General features: G+C 45.6%; 1 protein-coding gene across 7 annotated transcripts in view; it reads left to right on the plus strand.

The window, feature by feature from the left end:
* The window catches only part of KIAA0513 (KIAA0513 ortholog), an 82,946-nt gene that overhangs the window by 20,765 nt on the left and 43,741 nt on the right, over positions 1 to 18,440 (plus strand). Inside the window, exon 1 of one of the 7 annotated variants that reach the window (XM_034788105.1) lies at positions 8,727 to 8,949. The exons of 5 other annotated variants lie outside the window; for them this stretch is intronic. The gene's annotated coding sequence lies outside the window, so the exon portion shown is untranslated. Of the gene's footprint in view, positions 1 to 8,726; positions 8,950 to 12,356; positions 12,529 to 18,440 lie in introns of those variants that run through there. One more of the 7 variants, XM_034788103.1, reaches the window with a different exon arrangement.

Raw genomic sequence — 18,440 nt, forward strand, 5'->3', positions numbered from 1 at the left:
GGGTCCAGGGTGTAATACACTAGAGAGGCAGCATGGTCTTATGGTTGGAGATATGAGACCTGGGTCCCAGTCCAAGCTCCGCCACTGACTCATCATGTGACCTTGGGAAAGTCATTTAAACTCTCTGCTTCGCTTTCCACCTTTATAAAATAGAGGTAATTCCAAGCCACTTTTGCAAACCATTTTAAGAATGTCCAAGTGCAGCATTACATTATTGATCCATTGCCTGTGCCTAATAAGTAGTGTGTAGCTTCTTGGTATTAAGTCTGACTTTCTTGTTTTGCTTTGTGTTGTGGCCAAAAAAGCCCAAAACAAACAAAAAAAAACCCCTTACTGAATAAAAATGGAATGAAATGAGCAAAAATAACTTGCTTAATAATTTTCAGAAATGTTTTCATATCTGTGGAAGGAAAAGGGATTTTTTCCTTGCAGTCTGTGCACAGAGATTGCTTAAGGGAATTGTAAATTAAATTTCCTTGTCTCCATATTTATATGCCACGTACTGTAACTCATGCAGAAGAGCTTATTTTTTGTGTGTTTTAGCTTTACAGATGTCGAAGTTCTGTACCCCAAAGAGCCCAGCATACTAACACACTTACAGATTCTGCTCCTTCCACCTGCTTCTGTCATATAGCATTTAGGTAATGATGCAAGGCCTGATATTTTTCATAGCACCCACAACCCCCATTGAAACTATAGATGCTCGGCACTTCTGAAAATCGGGTCCTTGACACCACTGGTATAACTTAGCCTGTCTCTCTCCATTTTAATGTGCCTGTTGTCAGAGAGTTTAGCCCCCAGCACTACAGTATTTGGAAGAATAGCATCAGGGCCAGAGGGTAGACCACTGTTTCTCAGCCTTTTCAGTGGCAACCCTGTATGTAAGTAAAATGTTTGTCATCCTCTTACATTTATATAAGAGTAAAAAATGTTATCAATACTAACAGTGATATGCCTGTATAATTTATTTACATGTGTGTTTGGAGAGGTTGACTGAGAATACTTGACCTTGAAAGGTCAGGGTGTGTAGGGAGTGAGTCTCTCTGCTTTAGCGTGTAATAAAATCCTTGCAAACCTCCCCTCCCCCCCCCATTCTTATGTCACCCTTCACTTCCGGGTGTTGTGTCCCTCTGGTTAAGAAATAGTGGGTTAAACTAGTGGCTCTCCACCTTTCCAGATTAGTGTGCCCCTTTCAGGAGTCTGATTTGTCTTGGGTGTGCCCAAGTTTCACCTCACTTAACGACTTGCTTACATAATCAGATATAAAAATATAAAAGTGCCACAGCATATTATTACTGAAAAATGGCTGACTTTCTCATTTTTCCATATAATTATAAAATAAAACAGTTGGAATATAAATATTGTACTTACATTTCCGTGTATAGTCTATAGAGCAGTATAAACAAGTCATTTGTCTGTATGAAATTTTAGTTTGTACTGACTTTGTAGTGCTTTTTATGTAGCCTGTTGTAAAACTAGGCAAATATCTCGATGAGTTGATGTACCCCCTGGAATCTGAGGGTATTTCCCCTTGCTGTGGCCACATTTTCCTGACTTTATAATATTAAGTGATAAATGGTGATTAATAATACTTTATATAGCACCCTTTGTTCGAGGAACTCAGAGGATCTTTACAAGCCATATTTAAACCTCATACTCACCTACCCCTCTGGAGAGTTGTTATGCTTAAGTGAGGCCTTTTTTGACAGTTGACAGGCTAAGATACAGCATCTAGAGACATCATTTAACGTCTCTGTAACCAATGGAGTGAGACCTGTCCTTATCTTAGTGCTGCTGTCACACAGACAAGTTGTCACTTGCCAGGGCAACCCATACGCTTTAGCAGACGCTACTCCATGCATTTAATTACGCAGTTGCTGCTTGCTTTTCCTAGGTATCTCTTTGACAGGCAGGGCCGTCTCAGCTGTCAACGTTTTATATGGACCAAAGTTGGCTTAATTTCTTTCCCTGAATTTTCGGTTGATGCCCAGTAACTAAATCTCATTGCACATTTGCTGCATGGTTTGCTGCCTAGCAGGGACACAAGGTGGGTGAAGAATTGTCTTTTATTGGACCAGCTTCTGTTGGTGAGAGAGAGCGAGCTCTGTGTGCCTTGAAAGCTTGTCTCGCTCACCAACTGTAGCTGGTCCAATAAAAGATATGACCTCACTGACATGGCTACAACTGCACTGCATATCCCTGTCTAAAACTGTCAGAGGGAAGCTCCTTATTGCTAAGGAGATACTGATACTACTTAGATTGCTTTAAAGAGAGCTTTGCTGAGAAACAACCCTGCTAATGTTTCCTAGTTCCTGCATTTCTCTGCCATTGTGATATCACTGAGACCCCACGCATGGAAAGCAGGTTTGTTGCTACATACCTGTGCCCCACTTGCTGCTTTTGCCTCCTGAAGCCATAATTTTGATTGTGGCATCATTTGCTTCCACAGCAAAAGAGAATTAATTACACCCCCATGCTCTCCTAGAATGGAAACACTCAACTCCCCCGCTTTTATGATTTTTTTTGTATTGTGGTAGCGCTGCAGGGAAGGCCAGTCGTGGGCCAGGATCTCATTGTACTCGGTGCTGTACATAAACAGAACAGAAAGATCGTTCCTGCCCCAAAGAGGTTCTAGTCTTGTCATTTCAGTGCTGCCGGTAAGTTGCCAGCATGCTGTCTTGTGTCAAGCACCTTGATATTCAAGCTCATCCACTCTTCTCAGGTACCTGGAATACCTGCAGCAAAAACAGGGATGAATTAAGGATGGTGGGAGATCCTTGTTAAACAGTCTCGAGTGACTCTCGACCGTGGGTTCCAATCTCAGGGCAGACTGTCAAGAAACAGGGCACCAGCTTCAAACTGGTTGTGTGGTCTAGACTTAGATTTTACCAACCAAGTATCAAGTGTGAACTCCTCAAGCCTTACCATGGAGTCACAGACAGTCCGCTTGGGCACTCTGGTCTATCTTGCCACCCAGGCAAGCTTGCCTTGGTGATAGATTGTCCCTTACACCAAAAATCACAGCAAGATTCAGGTCACTCCCAGTCCCAAAGGACCAGTCACTTTCCCCAGGACAATTGTACCTTAGATCTCTCACCAAAGACCATGCTTGTAGCCAATCCTGTAATAAACGAACTAAAGATTTATTAAGTAGGAAAAAGAAGTGTTATTTACAAGGTTAAAGCAAGTAAACATATCCGCACAAATGAGCTACAGGTGTAGGTTCCAAAAATGTATTAGCTGCTATGATACGCAAGCTCTGTATGCCCTTTAGAGCTAACCCCAGCCAAACAGCTTGGGGATCCCTTGCTTATGCTTAAAATTTTGCCCTCTCCGAATTCCAAGCAGCACAGGGATAACAATTTCTCCTTGACAGGAATTTTTATTCCATTCCTTTTGAGTTCAAGCTGGGATAGGACGAGCTTTTGTGCACGTCCCCTCTTCATGGTGTGGGGAAAGTAATCAAAGTCTTCTGCCCACTGATGTTCCACAGTGGCTTGTCTGATGTGTGTAGGCCTTGTTTTGTTGGGCGGAAGATGACATCTCTTGTCATGAACTAGTATTTCACACTTGGTAATGCTTCTCTCCTGACTGAGGGTTGCGGGGGGCGGAGGGATGGGGGTGTGTGTTCCAGTTTCATATCAAACACTTTTATAGTTTCAAAGCAAACACTGAAATATTACCTTATAACATAGGATACAGCTATTGTAAGTGAGGTAATGCATGCAGCAATTTACAAGCATTTCATAAAGTCTAAACATTAAACACATTCTTATAAACCTAACATCTATTTTAACAATGTTAACACATGGGGAGCCAGACTGCTTTCTACCTGAGCATTTGTCAGGGCCTTGGCGTAAGCTGGCACCGGGTCTGCCAGCGTCACGATCCTATCCCAAGCTTTCTCGTTGGTTACATTCTCTTCCCCCTTCCCACCTTGCTGTCATGTCTTTCATTCAAGTTGAAGCATCTGATTCCATTAGCAAATGGAACAGCTTCTGGGAGAGGTAACTAATGTGTTAGTGCAAGGAAGAGAAAGAAGAGCAGCTTTCATGTTTCTTCTGTCTTTAATTATTGCCACAGACTTTCAAGGTGTGCTTAATTCTTAGCACTGAGATGCATCTTTCCAACTCAGTTAGCCAGGGCAGTTGTTTTTGTGTTGTGGGAATGGTTGCTGTTGACTTGGATGAAGGCAGTCTACAGATTCTGCATGTTGCAAATAGAGAGGAAGGTAATGTTGATGTACAAAAAGGCAACCTAGATAAAGGAATTGGTGTGATCTGATTTACAATGTAAATGCAACATGTGATGAGTGTCTTAAATTTGGCAGCTGATTAAAATCCATGAGTACATTATTGTGTTAGACGACATCTAAGCAAGTTTGCGTATGTGTACCAAAATGTGTTATGAATGGGATTAGCCATTTTCCACTTGTTTAGTATAACTTTTGCACTCTGCAGATTGTGTGGAGGCTGATGGTAAATGTAACGCTTTCATCCTAACTTGATTAAGGCTGATGAGTCACTTGCTGATCTTTTCATGCATGCTGTACAACAGCTGTTCATAATAGAGAAAAACCTTTGGGAATGGGGAAAGTTCTCCTTTGTAAGGCAGTTCATATTACAAGAATACAAGTGCTTGAATAAATATGCGCACTCTCTAGCCTTCTATATGTCATTCCTTGTGTGTGTGTGTGTAACTTTTCTTTGCAAAGACTGGAGGTGGTTTTGCATAGTTGACTATCTAGCATGAGCCCAGGGATGCTGGAACAACTTGTATAGTGGGAGTGCTGAGAGCCAATGATCCAAACTGTAAACCCTGGATATGATGGAAACCACTTGAAGCTTGGGGATGTGGCAGCACCTCTAGTTCCAGCACTGATCCATGAGCCTGGTTTTCAAACAGCTAAGGTGCACACAATGCATACTCAATAGCTAACTAGTGTGTGCAATTACACATCAATCTGGTAGTTGTGCGCACAAATGACAGCAATCTGGGAGCAGAGGTCCCAGGGTAGAAGAGAGAAAATCTTGAAAGGGCTGTGAATCCCAGGGAGAGAGGAATTTGCTATGATAAAAGGAAGAACAAGTAGGAGTACATTTAAGAAAAGGGAAATTTGCAGACGATCAAGAAGAGCTTCCTTGGTGGTGAGATCTATTAGTTTGTGGGCTAACCTCCCATCAGATGTGATGGAAGCTCCATTGCTTGGCACATTTAAAAATTATTCCAGACTCTGGTCAAAACATACAGTAGAGAAGAATGTTGCACTGACAGAAAGATGCACTAGGTGGGATCTAATCTATTATTTCGTTCTGCATATCCTAATTCAAAAACAAACTCCATGTGCCACGCATACGGGCATAATGTGGGTGAGGAGCATGGTAGTGGCAGAAAGATGCTAGCCATTTCCCCAAGCACCGTGCATACAATATGACTCTGTTCACAGAAGCTAGTAGTATACTATCAGCAGTTTGCTGCTTACAGTCTTCACTACTTCCCTACCACCCAATTAGAGAGTCTTTCCGGGAACGGCAGGTACCAAAACACCTTTTGTATTACTCTTGCCGTCCACGTATCACATCATTCCCATTTCAAACCCATGAACCCGCGGTGCAATACACCGTAGTAGGCTGGCTAGAGAATGCCATTGACTGTCATGCGTGGCAACATTTCTGTAACACCTTCTTCCAAGAATCTGAGAGCTTTAGCGATTTTAATTAATGCCTCCACAAATCCCTATGGTACAGGGAAGTGCTGTTACCCCACTTAAAGGATGTCAAAACAGCGATAAAAGGAATCTAAGCTAAGGGACTTTCCTAAGGCCTCACAGTGAGTCTGTGTAAACAGGGACATTTGGTGAGGGAGATGCCAGCTTAATTCCACGGACATGCTTTGGAGTAGGAGAGTTTTCTCAAGGGATATGGTGGAGCAATGGCATATCTTGATTTTTTTTTTTTTTTGAGTGCCCCTCCTGAGTGGCAATGAAATCACATTGTAACACACTATTGCAGTGGGTGTTTATGTATGTTTGCATATAGCCTGGGAGATGATAAATTGGCATCTGGAATACCACCGGGATGGGCACATGAGAGACAAGTGGATCTGATGATTGTTTTCCAATGTGCATTCAGGGCTTGTCGTCTCCAGTTGGTTTTACTCCATAAATGTTTTGTTTCCTTTAAAACTCTCCATGAAGTGGAATGCGTAGAAAGATTAACCCGTTTCCTTTCTCTTTTACTTCTAAAAAAGTCTCCTGGACTTCAGGGTGAGTATAATTTGGTGCTTAACTTGATGCTGTCACTTTTCAAAATTAGATATTGAGCAGTCACTTAATGAACCCAAGTTCAGAGCCAAGGGTCCTGCAGTGATGCTGCAGTCAGCACGTGCAGGTTCTCAGCCTGATGCTTGGATGCCGTTGGTGTGTTCAGCCCTGTGCAGATTGCAGATTTGGAGCTGCCCAGGGTCCTGGCCATTTAAGGGTTAAGAACTCTGCTAAAAACAAACCACACCTGCAAACAACTGGTTTCAGAACTCGGAGCAGCTCCACTTTGGTCTAACTGGCTTTCTCTTTGGAGAAGTGCTGGGGTCACCCAAGGCAACATGGGCCTCTCCATCTAAGGCCCATTTTTCACTCCTTTATTGAAGCACTCAGTAGATCACTGTCAAGCTGGGTGAAATATTGAGCAGAGGGGGGTATGGATTCTACAAAATCCAGCGGTGCAGACTCATGGGTATTTTGCCCTCTTGTATCGCTTGCAGTTCGTTGCAACAGGCGTGTGTGTCACATCTTTCACGTGGAAATCATGATGTTTCATGGGGCAGGCTGTGTCCTGAAGCCTAGCTCCCCTTGCAGTCAGGCAATGTAATATGCTTCTCATTCTGCTAAGGGGCATGAGACATAAATTAGCAGTGCTTTGGGTAACTTTTATGGAAGAGGTCCTGTGCAAATCCCCTGCTAGCTGCCTCCTGTGCAACTGAAGTGCTTTTGGCTCTTCCAATTGCTCTTAATCAGTTCCTCCTCTTTCTTTCCCTCCCTGTGTTCTCGAACCAGCATTGGAAAATGTGAACTTGACCATTGAAGGCAGACTTGGATCATGCCTATTCTTGGAGCTCTTCCTTGCTGTCATTGTACAAAAAAAGTAGGTTGCTTATTGAGTCTGACAGACTAACCCAACCCCCAGAATCTTCATTATAGGCAACCGAATGAAGTGTAAAAAAAAAATATACACACAAATCTGTTTGAATGCTAAGGACTCTATTGTTCTGCTGTCAAAAGCATAATTGTGGCAGAGGGGGACTTTCCTGTCTTCTACTCCTTATGTATTAATTGTGAACACACAGAAAACCAAACTAAATTAACCACCGTATTGTTGGCCCTGGAAACTGGAGCCTTCGGTGAACCCCCAAAAATGTGCACGCAGCCGATAGCAGCAGTGCAAGCTTCCTCGTGCAGTGTACTGTGACGTGCCTCAACCTTGTGCATGGGATAACCAGCTCTAACAATGATGTCGTCTCCAGGCCCATGCAAACGGTTGTTCTCTTTGAGTTGCGAGTGAAGGTGCCCGCTGGTGGTGGTGACGTGAGAGATTTGCCCATTTGGGAAATGAATTTAGATCACTAACTTATTTCACAAAGTCCTCCGGCCGGCCATTGAATGGCAAAGGATCTCTAGTTATTACTAACACAGGCTGTATTTGAATGAGTCACCTAGAGGGGATCAGCTCCATCACTTAGCTCATTACCAATCCCATTTGGAGGGCTCTTCAGCTCCTAGATGATTGAGTTGGAAGGGCCTTCTGTGGTCATCCAGTTGTGCCCCATTCCATGGAGTAGGCTCAAATGCTGCTCTAATCCCACCAGGACTCATTAGGACGGTGCCATAATTGCTTGAGTTTAGGAAAGGCTTGTCTTTCTCTGCTCAATGGGCCTGGTTGTGACGTCTTCATAGATTGTCTTTCACCTAATTGACAAGGACTTTCACTGCAGAATGGCACCTTGCCGCTGGTGACCTCATCAGATCTCCTACACTAAGCCTGATCAGGCTGGACGGGTATTTGGATGGGAGACTCGGAAGTGGAGCTGGTTCATTCTCTAGGTGAAATCTGATGCCTGGGCGGCTGCTGCTGTTTTGGAGGAGTCATCAAAGCCAAAGTCCTATATGCTTGTGGAAGCTGAAGTCCCCAGGGTCCTTTTTGGCAAGAACCGGAGTGTTATCCCCAGTGCCCTTGACCAAATTCCAACGTGGGTAACTACTGCCAATCTACATTCTCCCTATGGTTTCAACCAAAGTACCCTTCATTTCCAGCCTGAAACACTCATGTAGTGTTCCTGTGCGCTGTGAACCTGCTGTAATGTTCTACCGCAGAAGTGGCTGCAAGGGATTCCTGTGTGTTTAGTTCAGTAACTGTGGACTGCATTTTCTTTGCATGGGGCAGCCTATTTAATAGCAGGAAAGTAAATGATCCTCTTATGGAAATAAGACAACGAAGATGACGCATCTTTGCAAGACGCTGCAAAGGGCCTGAGGGGCACTCTTCCTGGGACGTTGTTTAGCAGGAAGGGTGGACAAGTTGTAACAAGCCTGGAATAAAAAATACATCTTGTTTTTATCTGAAGATATCAGCCCATGTTGTTCCTTCCAAGGACTTCTATTATGAAATTAATGTTCCTTCCATTGTCTAGTTCCTTTTGGCACGTCCAGCAGTGCAGTAGGATTGAAATATTAGCTGTGCTGTCTAACAGAATCACATCTTCGTTTCTGCTATCTGGCCTGGTTTGGGATTTTTCTCTTTTGCTGCGAGCCTACTTCAGAGTTTGGGGAGGAGGCGGGGGAAGAAAACGTAACCAGAAATAATCTCCCACATGCCCCAGTGAGTTTAAAGCTGCCGGGGCTGTCAGATGTTGAGTAATCTTCTGGATTCAAATACACCATGGATTAGCGAATGGCGGGTAAGTCTGTTTTGTTTTCCATGCAGTTGTTTTCAAGGTAAGGCTTAACGTGAGAAGGAATTGGGAGGGGAACTTCTGACTGCAAATATATTTCTGTAACTCACCATGGCATCTCTATCTCTGTACTAATAACCAAGCTTGATACACAGTAGAGATGGACAGCTCACGTTCCTTAGCTGTTCCTGTAGATATGCATGGGACATTAGGTTGACTGGGCTGTTGGCTCTGTATTTCCTTTTTGGAAGAAACTAATGATTTTAGGGATGAAATGTCAAAGTTGAGGGTGGGGGGAATGATTGAAATACCCTTTGTTGAAATAAATACCATTGTTCCTTCTGCTCCTGTCTGGTGGCTCTGCAGGGTCATGGAGAGAGAACACAGATGGATTGTTGTGTGCACTGATACAGTGCCATGAACGTGAATAGCAGTTCACAGAGCAAATAAGACATGGGGCCAGACTCTGATCTGCGTGACTCTGGTGCAAATCTGGAGTCACTCGATTGAAGTTGCTGTGGATTTACAACAGCAGAACTGAGATTAAACTGGGATCTGCTATTTGTGCATCAGAGATCTTAAAATGAAAGTTAAGACCTGAAAACAGGTGATACCAGACAAAAGTGGGCTGTAGGAAGAGGGTGGAAAGGGATGTAAGTAAGCTAAGGTATGGTGGCTTAGCCTTGTTATATAAAAGCTTTGGGTCTGGATAATTTTTTAAAACGTTCTTTGCAATGGACATGTTAATTATGATGATTTTAATCAGTGGAAAGTAGTAAATTACTGACACATTTGGTTTTCTGCTTGAAACTACTGGCCACGTTCACATGCATGATATTTCTTTTTAAAAATCATCTTAAGATGGAAAAATATGCATCTCTGGATCAGTAACTTCAAGCCGCATGCCGCACCATGCGCAGCAGCGAGGTGCCTTTTAAAAACATGAATTAGAGGGGTGTCTGAGCCCTCAGAACAGAGGTTGTGTGTCTCTGAGTTGGATGCACAGGATTACTGAAAAGTACTGGAAAGCCTTATAGAGGATCGCGTTTGCTGTGATGTGGGGTTGGGTGGCAGAGAGAGGCCGTCCATCCCGAGAGTGATGCTGATTGGAGTGCTGAATGCCCTCTGCATCAAGGACGAGGCTTTGGCGGAAGGTGTATTAAACAGGGCTGTGGCCTTCTCAAGCGCTTCTATGACAGCTGCCGCCTTGTTTGACACCGGGAGCCACCACAGCTGAAAGCAGGAGTGTCTACGTGGGTCAGATACAGAAAGGCGGACGTCTAAGGCTCCCTAACAAGTGGCTTACGTACATCACTGTGCATGTAAGATCCCAGGCTTGATACCGAGTCATCTCTCCCTCCTCGAGGCTAAGCTCTGGGACAGGGGTTCTCAAACTGGGGGTCGGGACTCCCTCAGGGGGTCGCAACGTTATTACATGGGGGGGTCGCGAGCTGTCCATCTCCACCCCAAACCCCGCTTTGCCTCCAGCATTTATAATGGTGTTAAATTAAAAACACTTTTTAAATATATTGATAAGGGGGGGGGCGCACTCAGAGACTTGCTATGTGAAAGGGGTCACCAGGACAAAAGTTTGACAGCCACTGCTCTGGGACAGCTGAGAGCAGCCGTTGCTAAGGGAGCAATGCGCTTTAAAGCATAACTGGTTGCCGAGGATCTGTAGGACATTTTTCTTTTTAAGGAAATCTAACTTGACCAACAGGGCCGCGGCGTGTCTTCCCCGGTGATTTTGATCAAATGTATTTACAGCTCATGAGTAATTCTCCCACCAGATCCCTTGTTTGAGTGGCCAATCAGATGGCCTTTTGATCTGGCATTCAGCAGTGTCCTCTCCAGTGCCTGTGAGATGGGGGTTGGGAGTTGTGCCGCCTTCTCTCCCGACTTCAAGAATTTTACCCTAGAAGGAGGAGGTACAAATGTCCCAGCTGCTCCCGTGTTGGACTTACCTGGCAGCTCGGGTGGAGGAGCACGTGCTGTTATCGGTCTCTGTCTGCTCTGGGAGAAGAATGGTACCACTTTACACACAGTCACAGCTAGTCTGATTTTACTCCCAATGAGGACAGGGCTCGAGATGGCTCTCGAAGTGCAAGGGCGGAACTCGTTAGTGCTACATGATTCGCTGCCCTTGATTGGACAGTGTTTGTGTCGCCCTCTAGTGGCTGCAGCTCTAATTAGTACAAGGGTCCTAATCCTGTGGCGAGAAAAGAGGTTCTGCCTTGTAACAGGAGCAGGTGGTAGAGTGGGTCTTTTGCTGAGATCTGTGAAGTCAGTTCAGTAGCCATGTTTATTGCTTGCTAGTGACCACAAAACTCTTAGTAGCTGCTGTACTGTTCTGTGGGAATAGAGAGCAAAGAATACCAATAGAAAGAGACGGAAGATGCTAGAATAAAAAATGGAAGTGAAAGGGGCTAGCTATTGTATTGGAGCAAACTGGTGCTTCATCAATAAAGCCTCCCTGATATCCTGCTCCTTTATCAATACAATACAGCAGGCTCCTAGATGCTGCAGTGTCGCTGCTGTCAGATGCAGGGTTTGCACCGTTGCAGAGATCTCAGCCTTCTCCTTTCTAGAACCCTTTTCCCACTGAGTGGGGTAGGAAGGGCAGAGTGGTCGCATACCCCTGTTGTGGAGCTTATCTGCACCGGTTGTTTCTAGAGCGGGCTGGGAAGAGCGGTGATTTTTCAAAGAAAAAACGATCAACCTTCCCAACTTTGGATGAACCTTTTCTGCCTGTTTCAAGGCTCCCACCCTCTCACTTGCTCTTTTGAATCCACATTTCCACCTCCACCCCCCACAGGGAGGTGCAAGTGCCAAACGCTCCATCCGCTAACATCTCACTTGAGTGCTTTGCGGAGGATGGTGAGGTGGGTTCCCGGCTTGTTCGTGATGCACAATTCACATAGCCCCTTGCTGGGTCGGGGAGGAGAATGCTTTCAGACCCCTTGACGTCTAGGGTGACCAGACAGCAAGTGTGAAAAATCGGGACGGGGTGGGGGGTAATAGGAGTCTATGTAAGAAAAAGACCCAAAATTCAGGACTGTTCCTATAAAATCGGGACATCTGGTCACCCTATTGATGTCCCACCATTTACTGCTCTGATGCTCTGTGGAATTAAAATGTCAAAGCCTTTTGGTAGCTCTGGGACGTGCTCCTCGCTGTCTGCTCCGAAAATGGCATTATAAATAAAAGTCCCTCGGCGTTTGACCTTTAAGTGAAAGAGAGAAATGATTAGCTGAGTCAGTGACTATGTTGTGTGCGAATTGTTATTTGGAACTGGAGGTGGGGAAACTGACAAGAGCCTATTGTGATCAACAGGGTGCGTGTGGGTGTGCACGCGTGTGGCTGATTTGGAGACGGATGCACGAGGATTCACACATACACACACGCAGCTCTGGTGGCTGCTGGATGTTGCCTGCTGAATTGCTTTGCGCACTGCGCTGAGCATCTACCCCTTGCTGTTGGATTGTTCTCTCCTCCGCTCTCAACAGCTGCCTAGAGTTGGACATTTCTCCCTCTCTCCTCTTCTTCATTTTCCTGGCACAGATCACCAGGCAAGTGGCAAAGCAGGTAATTTATGACCCGCGGTAGTTACAGTAATTGCACTGCTTTCGAACGAGATCACCAGAGAGCCGGAGATATTTATTTTAACTTTGCTAAACTTAAAGATGCATGAAATTCTTTATTCATAGTGGAACTATCTGTCTGGTTTAGGGGTTGGCATGCTGTCCATCAGTACAGCATGTAAGCCCAGCATGCGAGATGATGCCCTATAAGTATATTGCTTCGGTTCTCAGACCCCTGAGTGGAAGAGGTAAACCGCTGCCGATTCTGACCAGTGTAGCTTGGTTAGTTTTGCAGAGAGGCAATGCCCTTGCTTTGTGTTTTGTTCTCTTTGAGGTTTGCTGTTGGGGAGTTTAGTTGCAATGTTGTCTGGAGTGTCCTGTGCTTGGGAACAGAAACCCACTGATGTGAACCCTGTCAAAATTACACAACGTTTCTGCTCCCCCCCCCCCACACACACACCTTCCTTCCTCTTTGAGCTGACATGCAATGAGTGCTGGGCGGCATGGGGAGAGGAGATGAGAGGGGTGTACGTTTGGTGGGGGGGGGGGGGGGGGGGATTAGGTGCATATGAGCTCCTGAGAGAGGAATTGCAGCTTCTTCAGTGGAACACCATGGATAATCTTGCTTGTTCCCCATTCCCCTTGCTCCTGTGAAGTCAGATAAGACCCTCTGATAACCTGCCACTGAACAAGCAGAACAGCACAGGGAACAAAGGCGCTTTGACAGGTAAAATCTAGGTGAGGTGAAAAGGAAGGGAAATGACTGAGTGCCAAAGCAGGGAGCCTGGCCTGTGGGGGACAGCCTGGAACTGGAGAGATCTCGGTTTTTGCCTGAGAAGCTTTTGCAGAGCGGTCTGAATTATTTGGGTCAGGGTGTGCGTGTGAGATTTTTCTCTGTTCTCTTTCCACTGGGGATCCCCCTTGCAAAACATCCTTGTCCCTTTAAAATCTTCTCATTGCACTAATGCAGTGGGTTGCAGATGGCTGGATTGCATTCGCTTCAGAGCCCGTTGGTGCAGTGTGGAGCAATCCGTTTTATAGCTTCTCTCCCTGGCTGAGAGGTACCTTTTGTGCACGGACAGGCCGCCCGCTGGCGTGGGAAACTCATGATCTGAAATCTTATCCCGAGGCGTTGGCAGTATTGTGCTTCAGTGACAGGCTTCCAGCTTTGCTGATCAGCTTCTTGGAGTAATATCCCAGTAACTCAATAAAAGGCTGGAGGCAGCAGTTCAAATTAGTCAATGCCTGAGCTTATTTCTGAGAGCTCTAGTGCGTGAAAAGCTTGTTAAAAATATTTTCATTAAAGGGGTTGCAGCTATGAAAGTAGCTGGGTCATCAAATGGCTTAGCAAGGTCAATCTGGGCTCCTGTCTGTCTTCTCCTCTCCTCCCCCCCCCAAAAAAAATGAAAAGAAAAGAAAAAAGGGAACTCTCAGATATCTGGCTTAGTCTAATATCTCCTCTGGATGCTGAAAAATATGTCCTGCTGGATGGAATTAAAGGGAAAACTTTCAGTGCAGTGGAAAAGGTGGTCTAAATGGTGCTCTTGAAGAGCCCGTCCCTTTAAGAGATGTTTAATTTGTTTTTTATTTTTTAAATATAATAAAATAAGAAGCTGGCATCTGATATAATGGAAATGATGCAGTTGGGATGCACAAGAAAAGCAAGAGACTTCCAGAATTGCAAGATAGCTCTCTTCTTTAAAAAATAAAATCAGCTTTAATATTCAAGGTTGAATTATCCATCTCTTTAAAAGAAAAGAAGTGGACTGGGTCACCCTTAAAAAGAAAATGAGTTGAACTTAGTTGACCGTGAACAGTAATTGGTCTACCCGTGCCTCAGTTTCCCCATCTGTGAAATGGGGGTCATGATACTGACCTTCTTTGTAAAGTGCTTTGAGATCTACTCATGGAAAGTGCTAGAGAAGAGCTAAGAATTCTTACGGCTATTGCCACTTTCCCTCTCACATTCCTGTACTTCCCAGGCCTGTGAAATATCAAAATAGCATCTTCCTGCAGACATACTAGCACAGTTATGAAATAGTGACAGGTTCTGTAATTTTTAAATGTTGTTTTGAAAAATTGTGTGTTTTGTATGTATATTATATTATGTAGGTACATTTTTTGCGAATACAGACTAACACAGCTGATACTCTGAAACCTGTCATTTATTTAAACAGTTGCTTTCAGGTTCAGTTCAGCCCCAAAGTTTTGGGGGAAGTGTTTTTATAAAACCTTCATAATTTATTTATTTTTTTAAACTCCAAAGGAAGCAATTTTTTTTTTTAAGTCAGTAAATGATCTCTGTGGTGTCTGCAACCCAAGCATTGCAGCCATATGTTGGTAGTGGGAAATAGACCAAAAAACAAACCGGAATTGATTGAATTTCTATTTTATTGTCCAAGAGAGAGCAAGCGTCAGCAAACAGCATTAATAGTGTCAAGTAAATTAGTGTATGAAGCCTTCCAGTTTTAATGATTTAGAGGCTGTTGGTGACATACACAAGGTTATTGGTGTGTTGGGCCAAATTCTGTGTGCTCACACCAGTATAAACCTGCAGGAGCCAATGGAGTTATTCCAGATTTGCACTGGTGTACAAGCAGAATTTGGTCCCCAGTGTTTAGCCTGACCACATCCCTTAAACATTTCCCTTTCTAGCTTCGATGGGGATACAGCTCATCACTGCAGAAAGACTAAATATGTGTCTTTTTAATGGATACCAGGGCCTGCGACTGACTGACTGATGGTTGATTTCCTTTCCAATTCAGAGTGTTACTTGTCAGAAGTAAATGATGGCAGGTCATTGACATAATTGGCTCTTGTCTCTCAGTGTCTCAGGCTCTGTTTGTTTGTTCCTCCCTTTACCTCCCTTGCAATGAGGGTGTGCTGCAGGAAAGGAAGAGGGGGTTGATGGGATGCAGGAGGAATGAGGCAGGGTCGTTCTGTCGCCGCTGGGGAGATGTTAAACTCACTTTGCAGCAACTATTTAGGCTGTCTCTGGTCTGCGGAGACTATATTGGCCTAGCTATGCTGGCATAAGCCCATAGAGGAGATGGTCTACAATGGAGGAAGGGGCTTTCCTATCTCTGTAGGAACACCACCTCCCCAGACGACTGTGGCTACATCCCTGGAAGCATTTTTCCATTGACACAGCTGCGTCTGCACTGGGGGTTAGGTTGGCATAACTATGCCAGTCAGGGGTGTGGCGTTTTCACATCCCTGACCAACGTAGCTTTGTTGACCGAACTCTTCCGTGTAGACCAGGCCGTAGCTTCTGACAGGGTCCCTCTTCCTGCTGTCATTGGGTTTTGCTGGGAGGTGAATGGTTGGACTTGGGGACACTGTGAGTCAAACAGGAGGCTACAGGAATCTTCGGTATGAGCAGAACTGTTTCTCAAACGATTAAAATGTGTGTTTGGTAGATTTGGAATGAAGATTCAATTATGTGGGGGCGGGGGGAGTGCATGTGGAGAAAGGAATTCAGTTTGTCTCTCAGATTTATTCACAGATGGTGCTAATGAGAGCAACAGTGACAGGAAAGGTTGGGTCTCCTGGAGATGATCTACCCATTTGGGGAAGTTGCACAGGGGATCTTTTAGGCCATGTCTACACTACAGCGGCACATTTCTGGCTGTCACAGCATGGATGCTGCTATGTCGATGGAAGGGTTTTTTTCCGTTAATGTAGTTTTAATCCGTCTCGCCGAGAGGCAGTAGCTAGATTAACAGAATGGTGCTTCCGTTGACCTAGCCGTATCTAAACCATGGGGTTAATTGACCTAACTACGGTGCTCGGGGAGAGAGGTAGCTAGGTCTAATCTGGTTTTTAAATGTAGACCAAGGTTTAAATGGATTGTGAAGCTTTGATGTCCCTCTCTCCTGGCCTTGCCTGCATGTCAGCATCACGCATAAAGACAGGCTTTTCCTCACAGAGTTAGATGATATTGTTACTAGAGGGTCGCACGCTTTGTTGCTTCCATTGGCTGGGTCCATTGCACACACCTGGGGCTCCTTGCATCCCTCTCTTCCTCACCCTCCCCTGAAGCTCCCTGGGCACCACCCTCCCATCCTCCTCTGTCAGGGACTCCCAGCAACCCCCTACCTTCTTCCTCTTGCGAGGGGCTCAGTGCGCCTCCTCCCCTGTATAGCAGGATCTCTGGGTACCCCATCCTGCTCTTTCCCACCATGGAGCAAGCTCTGTGTTCCCCATGTCCTTCCCCCCCAATACCATTGTCTCCCACTGAAGCTCCATGCCAAGAGCTCTGTGTGTCCCCTTATTCTGCCTTCTCACCCCTCGGGCCTCCTGTTTCCTTCTTCCCTACCATGGCAAAGGTTCTGCGTCCCCCTCCCCCATACCTTTGTCCCCCATTTTCCCCACTGCATCAGGGCTCTGTCTCCCTTCCCCCACCATTCTTCTTTCTTTTCTCTGTCTGGCAGGTAAGTCATTCCGGGTGTCAACGTGTTAAACTGTGTCCTGGGCAGAGCGGAGATGGGAGGTGTGCCAGGCTGGAATGGCGCCATCAATCGGTTCTTTGATCTGTAGACGGTTACGGACTTGGTTGAAATTACTGAGCCTGCTAACCGGATGCCAGTTTTTCCCCGTGGACACCTAGAACGTTCCCTGGAATTTTGGAATGGATCGGGTGCAGAGCTCTGTTCAAAAGTTGTCACGTTACAGGCAGAGAAATGCCGCCAGGCGTAAGCCCTCCATTTGTTCAGCCCTTTATTCTATGGGTACGTCCATGCTGCAGCTGCGCCGCTGCAGGGCGGACACTTCCTACAATGACAGGAAGGATTTTTCCGTCGTCGTAGGTAATCGGTTTTCCAAGAAGCAGTAACTAGGTCGACAGAAGGAGTCCATTGACCCAGTCATTTCTATGCCAGGGCTTAGGTCGATCTAACTGTGGTGCTCAGAGTGTGAAATTTTTCACACCCCTGAGCGACTTAGCTAGATCGACCTACATTTTAGGTACAGAATCAGGTCTTAAACTGTTCATGTTCTCTCCGCCTGATCCGGCAGCGCGTCCTGTCACATCGTGATCCCTTCCAGAGGGACTTGCTCTGATTCTAGCATTCGGACATGGCTACCGGGTCCAGTAGGAGGGGAAGGTATGTTGCAAGGGAGAAAGCTGGCTGATCATTGTAACCGGCAACAAGAGTACGGAAAATCAGTGGCACAGCATAGAGGGGATTTTGTTCAACTGGGTGGGTTTTTCTGTCCCTTCTGTGGTGATCTCTCTACTTGCCACAGTGCCTGGGTTGTAGGATAATATTTAATAAGTATATTGCATTCTCATCCCCGCCCTCCCATGAAGCAAGTAAATGTCACCATTTTGCAATTTGGAAACTGAGGCACGGGGAGGTGACGCATCAGTGGCAGAGCTGGTGTTAGAACCCAGCAGGTCCTGGCTGCTAGTCCCATGATTTTAGTCTACTTAGACCATGTTTTTTAATACCGGGGACCGGCTCACTGCCTTCCTAATCTGTGTCAGGGAGATCTCAGGGACCGGCGCCAGGGCGTTGAGAAATACTGCACTAGCCCACGCTGCCCCTGCCTGTGCTTAGACACATCACTCCAGTCAGTGCTTAAAACTCTGGCAACAGAATGATTCAAAAGTCTGCCCGGGGCTGAACAGGCTCGGCCCGATGATGCGCTGGTTTCTTTGTTTGCACGTCTATCACAATTGCTTGCACAGTTGCAGGAATTGCCGTCGTGAGGGCATACGCGTTTTTGCATGCGCCCGATGCTGAAAATATTGGTCTCCCTGCATATTGAGCATCGGCTTGCTATCCACTGTGAACTGGAGAAGCTAACGTTTCTCTTCTCGTAGACGCAAAGAGAGGGGCGCTGCAGATCCCGGAAGGAATATTTGCTCGCCAGGAGATTGCCAGCTGGGGTTGGGGAGAACATGGGTGCAAG

The sequence above is a fragment of the Trachemys scripta genome, chromosome 13 (genome assembly GCF_013100865.1).
Source record: "Trachemys scripta elegans isolate TJP31775 chromosome 13, CAS_Tse_1.0, whole genome shotgun sequence".
NCBI lineage: Eukaryota > Metazoa > Chordata > Testudines > Emydidae > Trachemys > Trachemys scripta.